The following is an 18696-nucleotide window of genomic DNA, read 5'->3' as shown; positions in this document are numbered from 1 at the left end:
CTCTCTCAGACATAGTCACGGCGCTCAAAAACTCACTTTGATTAATAATTGAATCCCCTTAGGTTACAAAACTTTGGCTTATATACCTCAGCCTTGGAGGTGAGAACATCTCTAATTATTTACATCAACAGGTGAAATTACTTCGGGATTACAAGCTGGAAACTCAATTGAGTCCCGTTACTTAATGAATGGCTCAAATCAAAATTAATGTCGGAAAGACATTTATTACAATCAATGGTTACAAAATGATGGGTGTGAGCAAAAATGTGGGTGTGATCCTCTGCTGGCTCAACACTCCCCCCCTCCGCGTTCATGTCGTCCCTGACATGACTTTTAGGCTTGGTCAATAGAGTCCTGTCGTCTTGAGCATCTGCAAATGTGATTCGTAGTGTAGGTTGCCGATGGTCAAGGTTGGGCCGAATATTTTGCTTTCGTGAGTGAAAAAGCCGGTGTAGAAAGCTTCTTCGAATGTTTGCATGTGGAAGCTAGGCAAAAACATAATTCTTTGGTATAAGAGATGTAACACCTTTGGTGATGGCTGCAATGAAAGATCATACATCATATCCGTCACTGTGTCGGCCGTCGATAGTAGACTCGAGGTCGTGGCTTTATCTGGCGCGAACACTTCAATGCATGCTAAGAGAGTCCTGCAGATTTTCTTTAGCATCTGACACGAAAGGTCAGGAGAGCCAGTAAAGAGTTTGATGGTGCCCGTTAGGGTTTTCACCATGTAGGCTTTACCTATTCTCTCTCCTGCCTTTGGTCCTGGCATCCTTGGGTAATTAAGCCAATTTGGCTTCTTTTCTGCAATCCTGCCATGCTCTTTCCAGCTTCTGATTCTTGGCGCCGGGCAGAAGGTTGCATCCTCCCGAATCTCCTTTGGAGCCTCTACCAAGTAGATGAGGTAGGCTGGGTATTTGTTCAGCCAACCTTTCCTCCATCTAGGTTGAGAATCTACAATCTTCTTTGATTGTTCATCCTTTGTGATGTCGCCTTCGTAAAGAGCGACATACTGCTCTTCCTCTATTCTCTTTTTCGTCTTTATCACTTCAAATTTCATCAGAGGGAAAGGCAGGCTGGGTTGCATCCACTCTTCATGGAGCACTTTTGTGTCTAAACCTTGAAGTCTAATGGAGATGAGGAGTCTCCTTTCCCATTCCATTTCCGCCTTGGCACTTTCCTCTGTTGACTTTTCTATTTGGTCCTGGAGCCTTTGTTCTTCTTCTTCAGAGATTCCTGAAGTCGAGGCCACTTCTTGAACTGGGGCTGGATCTTCAATTGTGGTTGCCTCTCCAGTTTCTGGTAGCTCTATGGCTGCTCCCCCTGCTTCTTCTTGTGGTGGCTCTGTTTCTCTTCTTTGTTGCTCTTGGAGGTCTTGGAGCTGTTTGCGGAGGGCCTCATTTTCTGTCCTTAGTGTTTGGTTTTCTGATGTGAGCCTCTCCTCTGCAGCCAATGATCCCTCCGCCATGTGCAATTTTGCACTTGCTCTAACCTTAGCTCTCTTTGCAAACTTCTGACCTGATCTTCCAGAGCTGGTACGAGGGCTCCCTCTTGTTCTGTTCCTGCTCTGCTAGCTCTAGGGGTGGTCCTGAGTCTCGTGATTGTCCTTTCTTGAAGTTCGACTCTTTCCCTTAGCTCAATGAGCTCATCCTTGGCTGCCTCCAGCTCATCTTCTATTCGCTCCTTTGCTTCCTGTGAACTTGTTACCTCTCTTGAAGCTTCGGCTAGTTGGAGTATCAAGCCGTCTCTCTCGTTTTCTGCGTCGTAGAGTGATGCTTTATGACTTTCAGATTCAGTCATAGCATTCTCTAACTTCTTCTGCAACTCTGCTTCCTTTTGTTTTGCTGTCTCAATTGCTACTTCCTTTGCTCTGGATCTTTCTTTAATCTTGCTGAGCAGTTCATGCACCATGTGCATGTCTTTTTCATCTTCATCTGTCAACTTGACAGCTCTTTCTGCCACCACCTCCAATGGCTTCGGCTCTTCTAGTATGTTCTGTTCGTCCATTTTCTCTTCACTCTCCATTGTACCTTTTGTCTTTTCCTTCGTCCCTTTCCGATCATCTTGTTTTCGTAGGGATATCCCATAAACTGCCTCTAGGGCCTCTTCTTCACTGTATCCGATCGCTACCAGATCCTCATAATCATCTTTCTTTTGCTGAACTGGATCTATCTCCTTTCCCTTGGTCCCGGCCTCCGGCTTTTCCATAACTTCTGTTTCTATTTCTATTGTGGTCTCCTCCACAATAATTTCCGTCTTCTTCGGGCTTGGTACATCAGTAAAGGAGGGCTGATTGTCCTCAGTCATCTTGGCTTTCCCTTTGTTTGCTTGCCCGTCTTTCTCTCGAAGTTCAGTAGACTCATCTACTTCCTTCTTCTCCTTGTCGTCCTTTTTCAGCTCAGCTTTTAAAAGCTGTACTTCCTCTTCAGTATAAGGCTCGACAGGTTGCTGCTCCAGTATGGCCTCCGACTCCTCATAAGCTCTAATATATTGATCATACTGATCAACATGTGGCCTGGCTGAGCTGGTTCCGACTTTAGTGGGGTCTGGCATCCACATTTCTTCAAAGTCCCCCTTTAGAGCTCTTTCCGCTCTAAACTGCTCCACCAGCCTTTCCATTCTTGCGGCTTTTTGACTTTTGGTTTGCTTGGGATCAGCCTTCTTCTTCGCTTTCTTCTTGAGCGGCTCGTCCACAGCCTCTTCAGGTTCTGAAACTATTTCTAGTTTTCGGCGTGCTCTTGTGGATGCCCTCTTGGATACTTCTTGCTGTTCTTTCTCTTCATCGGCTTCTCTAAGGCACTCATTCTGGGAGGGAACCCGTGGCCCTTGATCCCTAGCTCCAATAGCTTCATAAGCTATTCTTGTTAGGATTTCTCCTCCTCCTATGTACTTTGGCTTCTGGTTGTGCATGGAGATTACTTGCTCGTGGATGTATTGAGCATAATTCACCTCTTTTGGCATGTTGCTCTTCAGTGCCCATGTGATGGTTGTCGCAATGGCATGGGGTGGTGTAGAATACTTCTGCGGTCTTTTACTGCACACATGGAGAAACTGGTTGTATAATCGGCAAAGGTTGCCACTCGTTGATCTGCCATATCTCCATAGGTTGTATTTTGTTTCTTTGATCCATAGACCTCTATGGCCTCCCTTCTTTCTCTGACAGAACTCCCTTTGTTGTGCAGCTTCAATGCATATGCAATGAGCTGTGGAGTGATCTGTACTTCAACTGTTTCTCCATCCATGGCTGTCAACGTGGCTTTCCCATCCTTCTGAATGGATGTTGCCAACTCATACACTCTTCTTGTGTCTACACCTGATGGTATCGAGGTGAAGAACCTGTGTAAGTCAGCCTTTTCCAGGTATCTGCTGATGTTCTTTGATCTGCTATAATCCACTAATTCTCGTGGGATCATAGGTACATCGACCGATTGCCCTTGAGGATCTCTGAAAGTCCCCTGGTAGATCTTTATTCCCTCTTTTTCTAGTACTGCTTCCTCCACCCAAGTCTTGGTTGGCTTGAGGGTTTCTGTTGGAATATCAAAAGGTTCTGCTTCTGCAAGAGCATCCTTGATGGTTGGTCTTTTTCTCTTAGTTGCCGATGACTTAGCGGAATCCATGGATCCTGTAACTCCAATCACAGAAGTTAGCGTCTTTTTAGTACTGAAAGCCGAAATGAAGCTTTTAACTATTCAAATGACTTGAAAATTGAAACATGAGCTATTCAGGGCCTAAGGATGCAATGTAGGTGAAAAAATATGCAAACTGGGCTCAAAAACATGCTTGAGACATCATACGCGTATGATGTCTTTTGTGTCAGAATGACTTCATATTGGTTGTGCTTGTAGCTGATAGTGTATACATGAGTATCATATGCTTGGATTTGAGTTTGGATCCCATTTGGTCAAGTTTTGGCCAGTTCAGTCCAGTTCAGGCTCTTGGCAAAATTTTGAAAGGGAAATGGATTTTATGATCCAAATTGGATAAAACTTGGTGGTTCACCTTCAAATGGCATGTAGATCACTTCTGTTTGGTGGTTGAAGCCCTGAGGTGCCAAAATCACATAGTGAGACATCATACGCGTATGATGTCTTTTAGTGCATTTTTGGACCAATTTTCTCTATAAGCTTGGTTTTGGCTTTAGATAGGCTTATTCAGTGGATTTATCAAGTTTGGATAGAATTTGGACTAAAAATGGCTCTGGAGACATCATACGCGTATGATGTCTTTTTCATCAATTTTTCATGGGATTGGTTCTGTGGACTCTCCATGTGCTAGTGAAGGACTGTTTATACTCAAATCTTGGTTTGGACTTGAATATGTTGGATTTGGGACAAAAATAGGCTTTGTATGAAGGATTTTCTCTTAATTGGGCTAATGGGGTGATCCACTGACCAAATGGTTCCAAACTTCATATGTAGCATGTATTAGATATATATAATGGATGTATGATGACAAATGAGCATTTTTTGCTCTGTAAGTGCAAATAGACATCATACGCGTATGATGTCTTTTGTGTCAAAATGGTGCTTTTTGGTTCCAGATAGCTTGTAGATGTGTTAATCAACAATCCTACAAAGTTTCAATGAGTTTGGAGTTATTTTGACAAAATTAGGACCAAAAATCAATTTTATGGCCTACTTTGCGTCTTTTTGTTTTCCTTGGGTTTTCTAACTCCAATTCTCATGATACTTGGTTCATAGGATGTGATTAACATGTGGAATGAGGCTATGCACTCAAATGTTGAAATGGATGTGAAAATCATGCTGTGAGACATCATACGCGTATGATGTCTTTTCTTGAAATGTTGGTCTTTTTGTGCAAAGAATGCTTTGTGCTAGTGCCCTAAGCCCTGCTAACTAGTTTTCAACTTAAAAAGTCATCAGTTTAGCTAAAAAGCCCCTTATAGGCATTTCAGTCTCCGAAGTCGTCTTTTTGCCTTGGAGTTGAATTTCTTCAACTTTTCTTCTCGAGAGTTGCATTTCCAGCTCATTGGATATGTTGTGAAGCCACCTATTTGGTTGAACTTGACTTTGGCTCCCCGTTCTCCATCTTTCTCCATTTGGTTGCCCGAAAGCGTCTTTTTCACCATCGGTAAGTGAATCAGCTTTCTTTTGGGTTTTGCTTGCAAACATAAGTCATCCATGTATAGTTGAAACTGCTCGTGAAGTTTCATGTCATTTGGTCGTCAATTTCAGCCGTTATGCCAAAATGACGCTTTGTGTGTCCGCAGCCGAATCGGTTGTTCCGACCTACTTTTGGTGATCCAAACCCGGAGATACTCCATGGTTGCATTGCCCTCGATGTTGTTAAGCTTCCTGAGAAGTTTTGTGTCGTTCCGACAACTTTTTTCTGTTTGCCTCTTGCAGGCTCTGTTGACCTAGGGTTTTTCCAGTCGTTCTTTCTCGAGCTTTGAGTGCTAGAAACTCATCTCCTATACTAGGGTAACCCACCTCTAAGTTCTTGCAAGGTTTGGTTAGGCGGTTGTGCCCCTACCTAGCGTTCCTCCCCATTCCCCGTCTGCTCTTGTTTCTTGGTTTTGGTGAGTTTTCGCGACAAAAGTTAACGATAAGCATCAAAAGCTTATGGCAACGAGTCTACCTCTCATGTCTGGTGTCCTCTGAGCTCTCGTAGCAGTCGTAGAAGGCGGTAGAAGGTCGGATGCTCCTGTGTGCTCTTTGCTCTCTCCAAGAAGGTAATAGTGGAAATGAGCTTGATAGTGAAGTGAAAAATACTTAACTTCGGGCTTCCCGGATCACTTGTTACCAAATTTGACATGTGCTCCTATCTCGTCGTGAAATGCACTTTAGGATTTGAAATTTCTCAATTTGGACTCCGTTTGACCTGTTTCTGAGAAATCTGTCCACTTTGCCAAAATTCTGTCATTTCGGGCTTTCCGCAACTTTTTCAGAATTGTACCCAATTTTTACCATGGGTTGCCCTTGTCATTAGGACCATCACCGTCTATTCTTTTCTTTTTTTCGATCTCATTTCACCTGCTTTTTTATTTTTCTTTTATTTTTATTAAGAAAATCATAAAAAATAAAGGAAAATAGCAAATTGAAGCCAAAAAATTCCAAACATACACGATAAATAGCTGGTAACCCTGTGTATATGAATATACACTTCTTTGTGATTTCTGGACTTGGATTACCACTTTTTTCCACTTTTTAGCTCCAAAAACACTCTTATTTAGTGATATTTACACATCTAGAGACCCAAATTCATCATTTGATCTCTTCTTGTTGCAAAACAAGGTATATAAGGGCATAAATATTATCAATATCCGCAATCAAACATAAAAAATTGCAAAATCATGTAAGACACTGCCCTTGTAATATAATTTTTGTTTTTCTTTGTTTTTTCCGCTTGTAGCTGCTTTGTAGCTCCTGTATACCTCCCCCCCTCCTAGTCTGAGTCCTCCCGGACGACTATGAAGTGTCTGTGGGCGAAGCATTGTAGTTGTTTTGGTCATAAGTTCCCAATGCAATTGTAGAGCGATGATACAACATTCTTTCCAATAAAGCTGCTCTTTGTTTGATTGAAGGATTGGTGGTCGGGTTTTGGGTTGGTTTTGGCACTTCGGTAGTAGAATCAGTAGATGGATTCTTCGTTACCTTGTTGTCTTTTTTCACAATCCAAATCTGCTTCCGCTTTGCTTGTGCTTGCCACAAACTCTTTGCGACCCAAACCTGCTTTGTTCTGTGTGTTGATTTCCTCGCCTTGAAATACCTAGGAGTTTCCGTTGATTGTATTGAAGGGAGTTCCTGTTTACAAATCTTTGGGATCCAAATTTGCTTGCTATAGCTTTGTGCCGTCATGAACTTCTTTGGAATCCAGATCTGTTTCACTGTCCTTGATTGTCTGGAATCACTCTGTTGTCTGGTATTGAAGACTCTGTTTTCCACCTTTGTGTTCTCTGGCACAGCCTTTTTTGGTCTCCATACCAACTTTGACTCCGTTTTTTTCCAAGGTTGAGCTGTTATATTATTGCTTGTCTTCCTTATCCACTGTTGAGAATTCCTCGTCGAAGAGTAATCCGGTTGTATAGAAACTTTTGGTTGCCATTGCTTCTTCTTTTTCTCTGGTTGTTGTTTATCTTTGTCTTTGGATTCGTCCTTTGGAGTTGGCTCTTCTCCTTTGGTGAACTTAACTGATTGACTTTCACCTTCGTATTTGATAAGCACTGATTAGAACTCCAGTCAATCATTGCATTGTATTGCTTCTGCCATGGTTGTCCTAGCAATAATGGATGTTGTGTAGCTTGGTCTTCAACCACGTAAAACATATGAGGATACACATATTGGTTAATCTGTATATGTAAAACTGTGCATCCGACAGTTTTGATTGAATTCTCAGAGTAACTCTTTAACTCTTGCTTGGCAGTTTGTAATTTAGTGTCATTTGTCAATTGTCTATACAAACTGAGTGAAAGTAGGTTAGCTTGAGCTCCTGAATCCAATAGTGCTCTGGCTTTGATTTGGTTGGTTCCTACTTTGCATTCAATGATGGGTTCTTCTTTGTCATTCCCCATTTCTGTTATACTGACTGCGTTTATTCGTATTGCTCCTTCATTGCGCTGTTTCTGACGCAGTAGTCTTCTTTTCTCCATTCTTTCCTTCGCCTCGGCTTGCGCTTCCTCCTCAATCTTTTTCTTTTTCTGGACACGCAGCTTTTCTTGATGTATTTTGAGAAGCATGTCTTGGGTTAGCGGCAAAAGATACTTTTTCACTCTGCATCCACTAATCCAATTGGGCATTTCTTCTCCGTCTAATGTAGCAAGCTTGACGGCTCCACTTGGTGATAGATCTTTAATCACCAGAGGTCCCATCCCTCGCTTTTTAAGCTTCTTAGCATGCTGTTTCAGAGTGTAAACTAGGACATAGTCCCCAACTTTAAACTCTTTAGTCCGCACATGCTTATCAAAAAATTCCTTTTGTCGCCTTTTTTGAGCGTAGATGGAAGCTACTGCTTTTAGGCGAAGCTCATCTAGCTTTTCCAGGTCATCTATTCTATCAGAGAGCTCGTGCCCTGTCCACTCTAGATCCTTAGCCACCCTTAAGGTTGAAATCAAGAATTCTATTGGTAAGATAGCATTTAGCCCAAAAACCATGTTATATGGGGTCGTTCCTATTGATGTTTTATATGCTACCCTATATGCCCATAATGTTGAATGCAACTTCTGGTCCCAGTCAGTTCTCGACTCAGATACAATCTTCGTAAGGACCGTGCATATGGTTTTGTTTGTTGCTTCAGCTTGTCCGTTTGCTTGTGGATGATACGGGCTGATTTCCTATGGATTACCATGAATTCATCTAGAAGGATCTCTATCACTTCATTTATAAAATGTGTGCCTCGATCACTCACAATTTCTATTGGCAATCCATATCGTACAAAGACGTATTCATATAGAAATTGTGCCGTGGTCTGGCATCTGCTTTTTGAGTTGCCTTTGCTTCGACCCACTTTGTTAGATAGTCTGTAGCCACAATGATGTATTGTGCATGAGTCTTATATGCAGGAGGTGAAATGGGTCCGACATAATCAATCCCCCATTTTGCAAAAGCTCTTGCCCCCATCATTGGTCTAAGCGGCATATCATCTCTTTTAAGTGGTACTTTGGTCCGCTGACAGTCATCACACCGTTTAACGTATTCCTCAGCGTCCATATGTAATGTTGGCCACCATATTCCTGCGGCTAAGACAAGTTTTGTTGTCTTATCACCTGAGAAATGGCCTCCACCTACTCCTCCATGAGCTTGCTCCAGGATTATCACATACTCAGACTCTGATGCGCAAATCCTAAGCTGGTTGTCTTTACCTCTCTTATAGAGTTGATCTCCTATTAAAGCGTAATCTCTAGCTTCTGTCTCTACAGATTTCTGACGAGCTTTTGACGTTCCTTCTGGGAAAGTTCTATTTGTGAGATATTCAACAATATACTGACTCCATTCTGGAGCGATCATTATCTGATATAATGTCGAATACTCGGCTGGCGGTTTTGATGAACATACAATACATACAGTGACATATTCATGTACGCTTTCTTTCATTCCTGGCCAATAGACTCCCAATTGTAACAAATTCCTATATGTGTTCCTTCTTGAACAATGAAATGCACATTCCTGAACATGTGCTTCGCGCAGATATATACTATATTCCTCAGGATTGATGCATAGTCGTAAAACATGATCATTTCCCAATTGATACAACCTTCCTGCAATCAATTGAAGATTCTTGGATTGCTGAATAGCAATATGTTTCAGGTTGTATTCTCTTCTATCGAACTCTCCTCCATAGGTTAATAGGTTAACGACATTTTGAGACCACCTCGGTATCATTTCTATGTTGAACAAGTACGCGTCTGGCATGTCGTCATCTACTCCTATAGGGTCTTCTCCATTCGTCAATCGCGAAAGATGATCAGCTCTAAGATGTGTTTTTCCTTTCTTTACTACTACCGTGAAGTCGAATTCCAGTAAGATAATGAACCATCTCACTATTCTCCCGGTATTGCATGGTTTATTCACTAGGTAGAGCAAGGCTTGGTGATCCGTAAAAAACACAAACTTGTTGGCTAGAAGATAATGCCGAAATTTCTTCACAGCATAGATCATTCCTAATCCTTCTCGCTCTGTTGTGGTGTAATTCTTCTCTGCATTGTTGAGCTGTCGACTGGCGTAACAGATAGGAAAATCCATGTTTCCTTCTTCTGGCTGAGCCAGAATGCATCCTATTGCATATGCCGAAGCATCTATATGCACATGGAATATCTTCTCCCAATCTGGTGATTTCAAGACTGGAGCAGTAATGAGTGCCTCTTTCAATTTCTTGAACGATTCCTCACACTCCTCTGTCCATTCAAAGTTCACTATTAGCCTGTAAAGTGGTTGGCCTATTATAGCGTACATGTAAATGAATCGTCTATAATATCCACAATGTCCCATAAAGCTCTGTACTTGTTTCGCATTGGTTGGTCTAGGCATATCCACTATAACTTTTATCTTCTCTAAATCCGTGGATATTCCGTTTTGTGAGACAATATGTCCCAGAATTCTGCCCTGTCGGACCATAAACACACATTTCTCAGGATTGAGACAAATGCGATATGTCCTACATTTCTCAAATACTTTTCTTAGGTGTTCTAGATGCTCATCTCTCAGTAGAGAATGTACACATAAGTCATCCATGTATATTTCGAGAAACAACCTTAAGTATTCTTTGAAAGCATGCGTCATCAGCCTCTGGAAGGTTGCGGGAGCATTGGTTAGACCAAAAGGCATAACCCGATAAGCATAAATTCCCCACTCCGTTGCAAAAGCTGTTTTATGTTGATCTTCCAGTGCTATGGCTAGCTGGTTATATCCTGAAAAACCATCAAGAAAGGAGTATGTTGTTTTCCCTGATACACGCTCTAGAACATGATCAGTTATCGGCAGGGGATAATTGTCCCTGATTGTTGCAGCATTCACTTTCTTTAAGTTGACACACACTCGGAGTTTTCCGTTCTTCTTAGGTACTACCACAATCGGAGATACCCAATCAGTGTGTTCAATCTCGTATATGAATTCAGCTTCCATTAGCTTATCTATCTCTTCCTTGATTCGCTTAGCAAAAGTATCATTATATGTGTATGGTCTCTGTCTGCTAGGCTTTGCGTCTTGTTTCAGTGGGATTGAGTGTTGGCATATCGATGGGTCAACTCCCTTTAAGTCCTTATAAGACCATGCAAACACATCCCTGTACTCTCTGAGAAGACTCAAAAGTCTCTCTTCCTCGCTTGGAGACAAATCTGTGGCTATGTACACCGGTCTAGGCGTCTCACCTGGAGCTGCTAAATCAACTTTTTTGCATCCTCCGGTCCGTCATAAGATTCGTTCTCCTTTCTCTCTCGAATAGGTGGGGTTAATATCACCTTCCTATCCTCTATTGTGAATTTCCTATAGTGAGAGGGAACATCCATGTTTTCCTTGATTTTGACGTTTTCGTCCTCTCCACTCTCAATTTCTGTCGTCCAAACTTCCTTCAGAGTTTTCTTGAGCTCTCTGTACTTGTTTCTACGTTCTAACTTGGACTCCGTGTATTCTCTGTTGCGCTTGTTCTTTTCTGATTTTTCTGTTTCAGTTTTCGTTCCATTCTTTTGAACTTGATTTCTTGAGCCTCTTTTGTCTTTTCGTAAGCTCTTTTGATCACTGCCTCTCATTCTTCCAGAAATCTTATCCTTAACACAATCTTCAGCCTTTACTAGCATTAGGAATTGATTTTTTCCTCTTATTCTAGGCATCGGATTGGTTCTAACCCCTTTTGTTTTTTTCTTTGCTCTATAGTGTTTCTGGCGTTGTTTAGTTTGGTTCGGAAAATCATAAAATCGGACATCCGTTATAGTTTCTTCGTTTCCGCTTGAATTGTCCGTTGACTCGTTGTCTGCTTCATTTCCCCACTCTGGATGATCGGGAATGTCGTGAAACACCTCTTCTTCATCTTCCTTTTCCAGTGTATCGTTCTTTTCAGTTTCTTTTTTGAGTACAGTTCTCAACATGAAATACGGAACCACGTCGTACCCGTCCTTGTCGCAAAATTTCGTTGTGGGACCATCCGGAATTGCACAAACATCTAGGGTTGCTAGAATGTGTGTCCATTCTAATGGTTCAAACGTGTCCTCTGGAAAGGGTTCTCCTACATAAGTTTCGTCTTCGATAGCCCTTTCTAAAACACATTCTTCTCGTTTCAGACTTCCACATTTCGAAGCTCCACACATCCATAACTCCTTGGGTTTACCTAACCAAGCTGGAAATTCGGATCCCGCCAAAGTAGCTGAATCAAACTCCTCCACCGGTGTTCGGTTCACATCTTTGTAGCTATGGTCTTTCAGGTTCACACGTGTAGTGGTTTCCATATTTCTCAAGTATATGTGATCGTAGCCCCAATCTTGGACCATTTTCAACTGTCTCATGAATGGTCTTCCCAATATGATATCATAGTTATTCTCCTTGCAAAATCGACAATAGCAAAAGTATGTTCGTATTCAATGCCGCAAGAAGTCACTACAACTTTCTCTAATAACCCCATAGGTTTCTCCATGTGTCCATCTGCTAATTGGAGTTTCAACCTAGTCTTCCTTATTGCTGGTTTCCCCCATTTTTTCCAGATTTCTTTTGTAGCAATGGCTACCCCAGCTCCGCTGTCTAGTATTGCCATTGTCTTCACTCCTTGGAATTCAACTGGTAAGGTTGTATTCCCCTCTTCACCTTCGCAATACTCTCCGACCTTGTTTAAGGGTACAGGCTTAGCGTTCTTTTGTGGCTTGCTCAGCTCCTCTATGCTCTCTTGCAATCTCGATGTTGGATCTTTTATCCCGAATTTCTCCAAGCATTTTCCTACAGTGGTCCACATATGTGGTCTTAGCCTCAAAAGCTCAGCTAAAGTGATAGTGCATGTCACTGGTGTTGACAAGATCTCTATCAATCCTTGCGAGTCCATGACTTTTTCTGATGAGATTCTTCGTGAGGGAAGTGCTCTAATCTCGGATTTTGCTTCATACTCTCCTAAGTATGAAGGTAAGTATTCAGTGAATGAGGTTTGCTCTCCATTGTTCTAACAGAGCCCCCATCTCCCCAGTAAGATTGCAGATCCAAGTCCACTTGAGATCCTGCCTCAAATTCCACTATGGGAGGATTCCTGATGTCCTTTTCCCAATTTGTCTGATTAGCTTGGCAACTTAGCTCGTTTGCAAAGTTTGCCTCTCTCACTTGTTTCCAAAATTCATTGTAATCCTCATCTCTTTCGTAAGACCTCTGTATGACTGGATGAAAACTCTCTACCTCCTGATCGGTTGTGTTCAACACTATGCGGTCATCCTTGTGTGTATTTTCAGGCTTTTGTGTACTGGGAGTCTTTTCAGCTACCCGTGAAACGATAGTCTCTTGCTGAATTGGGTTTTCCGTTCCACAATTCATTGTTTCTCTTGGTGGTTCTAATAAATCTTGTGCAGTCTCGATCATTCTCTGGCACATTTCAAGTCTCTGCTTTTCCAATTCCGCGTTTGGGTATGTCATCCACCTCTGTTCTTGTGTTTGGTTGTTCCTTAACCTAGCTTCGTAAGCTCTCATCAGTGCGTCCAATGGTTCGTGTACTTTGTCAACTAGCACTGATCCCCCTGAGCTTAAGCTCGTTGTTTCTTTGATACTCTTTTGTTTCGTTCTTTCCGGGCTCATCTCTCGTTTCCCGTTTTGACTCTCAAGTTTTTCTAATCTATCTTTCGTTTGCTTTAGTTCCTCAGCTAGAATAGCGTCTTCACGTTCTTTTCTCAACTTCATGCGTGCTTTTCTAGCTTTCCATGTGTTTCTTTGACTCCGCGGTCCTTGACTAACCACTTCAGTCGCTAACTTTCCATTCTCAGGTTCTCTAGTGGTTTTCTTAGCTTGAGCTCTAGTAACAACTTGCGTTGGTATCAGAGTTTCATTTTCAGACCCACTGCTGGTAGGAATAGTTTCTAACATATTCAATGTCGTCTTTTGCACTTTGTTTGGATTCTTTGAACAATCCTCAATGAAGTGAGTAACCCCACACTCAGTGCAATAAGCGTTTATTCTAATGATTTCCGTATGTGGGCAAACATTCATCAGATGGTCACCTCCACACTTGTAACAGGGTCCTAGTGCTGGTCTTGGTCCCACCTGATTCGTCCTTTGTGGATAGGATGGTCTCTGTCCTGCTAACCCTCCATGAGCTATGAACATCAAGGTTCTTGCGTCCATATTGTATCTCTCTTCATCAGAATCACTTGTAACTGTTGGTGTTCCAACATTCCCCATCATGCCCCATGGTTCTGGTTGTTTTGGTTTACCTGGTGGGTAATACACTGTCGGAGACATGTGTGCACCCGATTCTTCGTAATAGGCTTGAACAGGCACTAAGGCTTGTTCTTCCTGATTCTCTAAGGTTGGTGCATATCTAATGCCCACTGGTCTTTCTCCTGGTAAAGGTGGTTGTTGTCCCAATACCGGTTGCGGTCTTTCTATCCCCATAGGTCCCGGTACATTTCCCGTTGGGTATCGAGGTACTGGATGTATCTGAGGTGGTGCTAATTGAGCAGGAGGTGCATACTGGCGCTCCCTTACATACCCTTTGTTGTAATAGCACTCCTCTGTTGGATGATTTGTCCATTTTTGTTCAATAGCACACCATTTCAGTGGTTTTGGCAATGGTTTTTGGTATGGTGCCATCCTTTTTAGAGCATCTTCTATCATTTGCTCTACATTTGGCATGGTTGTTGTTTGAACATTCTTTTTAGTGATAGTCTCGCTCGCTACGGAGGAGGAGCTACTGGATGCAAAATCTGTATCCGCTGACACCTCTCCATAAACCGTACAGTTATCCACTAAGTACAATGCTTCTCTCGTTACTTGCTCGAAACTTGTACAAGCTTTCAAGTGCAAGTCCTTCTTGAGAGTGTCGTTTCTCAATCCCTCAATAAAGAGAACAGATAGTCTGTCATCTTGTGGTCGTTCACGTACTGGACATCTCTCAATGTATTGTTTGAAGCGAAGTGAAGCTTCCTTCACTTTTTCGTGTTCTCTCTGTTTAAAAGCATATATTTGTGAGACCGTATTGTGCTTAATCCCTTGTTTTGAGAATTCCTCAGCAAACTCTCTTAGCAAATGGTCAATGTCATGGAATCCCCCTATGTTCATTGGTTGAAACCATGTCAATGCAGTACCTTCTAGAGTAAGACCAAATCCCTCGTATTGTGTATGGAAATCTGTTATCTGCTCAGCTCTTAAGACTTGCTTAAAGAGTGACACATGTGCATACGGATCTCCTGAACCACCATACTTCTTTGGCATACACTTGGCTACTTGAGATGGTCTCATACGTCTATGATCTGCTACCAATCTCATTGCTCCTGTGTCTCGGCTAAAGCTTTCTCTAGCATCATGGACTTCATGGGTTACCCTTGTCGGTTCCTCTGCCCTGAATCTACTACTGGGAGGTAAATGTGATGGTTCCGCTTCAAACCTTGGACCTGGAGTGGTATAGGTGGGGATTGGAACTGCACTACCTCGATTCGTCTCCATTGACTCTCTGGAATGTAATGATCCCATTGGTCCGAGCTTCGAGTCCCAAGGTTGACTGAAAGAGTCAGCAACCTGAGTTCTTTGTCCTCCTGTTGTCATTGAGTTTTGCACTCCAGTTGTTGGTGCTGGTCTATGTGAGCTAGAAGTAACATAATACTGATGTAGTGGTCCCCCAAAGTATGTATATCCTTCTAATTCTTTCTTGCCCATTGTTGAGTATTGCCTCCCATACTTGTCGTAAGCGGCAATTTTCACTTCTGATCCCTCTGTGTAGGTAAAGACATAGAGTCTTTTTTTGTCTGTCAACTCTCCGGTGTAGGGTTCTTCACATCTATAATAGAGATCTTGCTCCCCATTATTATATTTGTATAGCCCCACATAGATGTTATCAGTGTTGATCCTTGTAGTTTCATTCTCTCTTCTTAACCTCGCATTAGGGAAGTTCATTATTGGTGCTTTCTCCTCGAGTTCTTCATCTATTTTGGCTTTGGTGCCCATCAATCCCCACTTGTCCACAATGTTAGGGTTTAGGACTACCAAGTACATGGTACCCTCGTCATCTAGATATCTATCTCCGCTATAGCTCACAGGCACTAAGTCCTTGAACTCACTAGGTCTTTCTTCTATCTTTACACAATAGCGGTCCATTCCATCTTTGTAGATCTTGGCACCTTGCTCATTGTCGTACTGGTATTTTATGAACAATAGCTTCATTGTGGCGGAAGGGTTTGATGATCCTGCTGCCATATTTTCTCTGTTGTTCAGGTTCAAGTGTTCCAAGTGTTCAGTGAAAATCTCGTAAGATCTCTCCAAAGAAGTATCAGAGACACTTCCTTCAAAGATCGGCTCTAATGGTTGCACCCAACTTTGGTTTACACTTCCCTCGGTTGATATGACACTTGCTGGTTCCCCTTGTTTTGGTTGGTTATTCTGGAGGTTCCTGCCCGATCTCAAATTCATCAATTCCCCTAAAGGACTTTAACTTTTCCGTCTCGGCAATTTGTTTTCCCCAAGTTTTTGTGGTCAGAATTGATCCAAACTGACTGATACTTGGTCAATTGTTTAATCTTGTCAGTTGGACAACTTCTGTTTCATCAAGTGAGAATTTTGTTGCAGTTATGCTAAAAAAGACATTATACGCGTATGATGTCTTTTTTCACAGATTTTGACTATTTTGGTTATGCTCACTCTCAGTGGCCCCTTTATGCTCTGTTCACTCACAAAATTCAGTTTGAACTCTGTTTGAGCAAGTTATGGCTAATTTAGGCTTTTCTTGGCAATTTTCCGCTTTTGACTTGTTTTTGGGTCAATTGTTATCCAAATGGGATGAAACTTGAAATATAACCTCTAGACAGCTATTACAATGGATCTGTGTTAGCAAAGTATCAAAATATGTCCAAAATTAGGTCAAAGACATCATACGCGTATGATGTCTTTTTCATCAATTTGGGTCCAAACTTGATATTTATGCTTTCTACAGTGTTTGTAACAATCTTGTCAGGTCAGATATCAAAAATAAGCACTGGATGTGCCAAAACACATCATACGCGTATGATGTCTTTTGTCCCATATTTTGACTATTTTTGGTTTTAAGCCTTCTCCAATGTTTATAATTGAGTTTCAAGTGTTTTTGTCAGGTTTGAATGTAAAAACAAGATTTGAATCCAAAATTTCCTATTCTTTGCGTTTCTTGGACTCCGACTTGTCTTTTTGGGTTTCTTTGAGTGTTAATGCTCTTGTTTTAAGTTGATCTTAGGGTAAAACCCCCCTTCTAAACACTCTGGCAATGTCAAATTTTGAATTTTAGTCTCTATTTAGGTCCTAAGACATCATACGCGTATGATGTCTAAAGTTGCAGATTTCCAGTTTTTCAGCACAGAACTCTTCCAATAGCTCTTTTAAGTGCTCAGCAACAATCAGTTACACAGAAAAAAAATTTGAACTTTGTTTATTGCATATTTCACTACCAAAGCGACTTTTTCAGTGATCTAACATGCAATCAAACACATCAAGCAAATAGAACACCAATTGATAGCTCTAGATCAGGATCAAATCAGGCCCTGCCTAAGCTACTTCTAATCATAAAATGGATTTTTTGCAATTGAAAATATAAAGAGATTTACTACCACACAAGGAGTAGCAAATGCTTTTTATGTCAACAACCACTTAAACACCATCAAAAACAATCTAATCTAAGCTAAACTAAAAATACTGTCAACACGGAAGACCCAGGAATACCCCACTTCCTAGTATCTCTCGAGACCTTCGGAGTCCACCACTCCTAGATCCTTTTTAACTAAAGTATACAAAGTAGTTTATACGACTCACCTCGTAGGATTAGTCTAAGGTCACCTACTTAGGGCTCTCGTCCCTGGCAGCGGCGCCAAATGTTAAGGCGGTTACGCCGCTAGCGGAAGCTAAATAGCGAGAACTCAACCAACAACAGAATTTGTCAGACGAGGACGGAGCTTGACCCACAGGCGCATGGAAACAACTAGGTGGGTGTCAAATCACCTACTCGACCTTCTAATGGCAATCACTACTAAGGAAATCAAATCTAAGTTCTAAAACACGCAAGTGACTGAAATCCGTACTACGAACGAATGCTATACGAAACAGGATCTAGAATCATTGAATCGATCTCAAACTCAAGGGGAAGTCTATACACTAGGTAAGAACAACACCCTAAAGACTTGAACTGCAAAATCAACCTATAACCACTCCGTGCGGCAAACGCGTATGAAGACAGGCCAAAAAATACAAGTGACCGAAACTTGACCCCGATGGTACTAATGCGTAGCTCTACTTGTTGTGGTTCTATAGATATGCTGCACGCTCTATTCCGACACACGAGTTGGAAGAAAACTCACACCGAAGCTCGTAGGAACTTACCACACGTAGAAGCCGATAGCGCGCACTCTTGGTATCTGTGCGTAGCTCTCACCGTTGCTAACACAATGGCGGTGTCGCTTCTCCAATGGCGGCCACGTAGCTCGCGTAGCAAGAAGATAAGACTCTCTCTCTCTCTCTCTCTCTCTCTCTCTCTCTCTCTCTCTCTCTCACTCTCTTTGAGACACAGTCACGGCGCTCAAAAACTCACTTTGATTAATTTGAATCATCAAAACATATACCTCAGGTGAAATTACTTCGGGATTACAAGCTGGAAACTCAATTGAGTCCCGTTACTTAATGAATGGCTCAAATCAAAATTAATGTCGGAAAGACATTTATTACAATCAATGGTTACAAAATGATGGGTGTGAGCAAAAATGTGGGTGTGATCCTCTGCTGGCTCAACAATGCACTAGGCAATTCCAAATCCCAATTCTTTCCTTGGTGCTCTGTCACTTTAGAAAGAATTTGTACCAACTCACCATTGAATCTTTCATTTAAGCCATTACACTGCGGGTAATAAGGAGTGGTATGTTGGTGCCTAATCTTCATCTTTGTGCATAAGAAGTCTAGCAGTTTAGCTCTAAATCCTGGCCCCTTATCTGAAAGTAGCTCTAATGGCACCCCAAACTTGCAACATATTTCATCATACACAAATTTTGCCACATCCTTTGCAGTGATCTGTTTTACTGCTATAGCCTCTGCCCATCTAGAGAGATAGTCCATTGCC

This window comes from Adiantum capillus-veneris, chromosome 2, assembly GCF_014529385.1.
Source record: "Adiantum capillus-veneris isolate H3 chromosome 2, ASM1452938v2, whole genome shotgun sequence".
In the NCBI taxonomy this organism is placed as follows: Eukaryota; Viridiplantae; Streptophyta; class Polypodiopsida; order Polypodiales; family Pteridaceae; genus Adiantum; species Adiantum capillus-veneris.
This window is presented reverse-complemented; position numbering follows the sequence as displayed.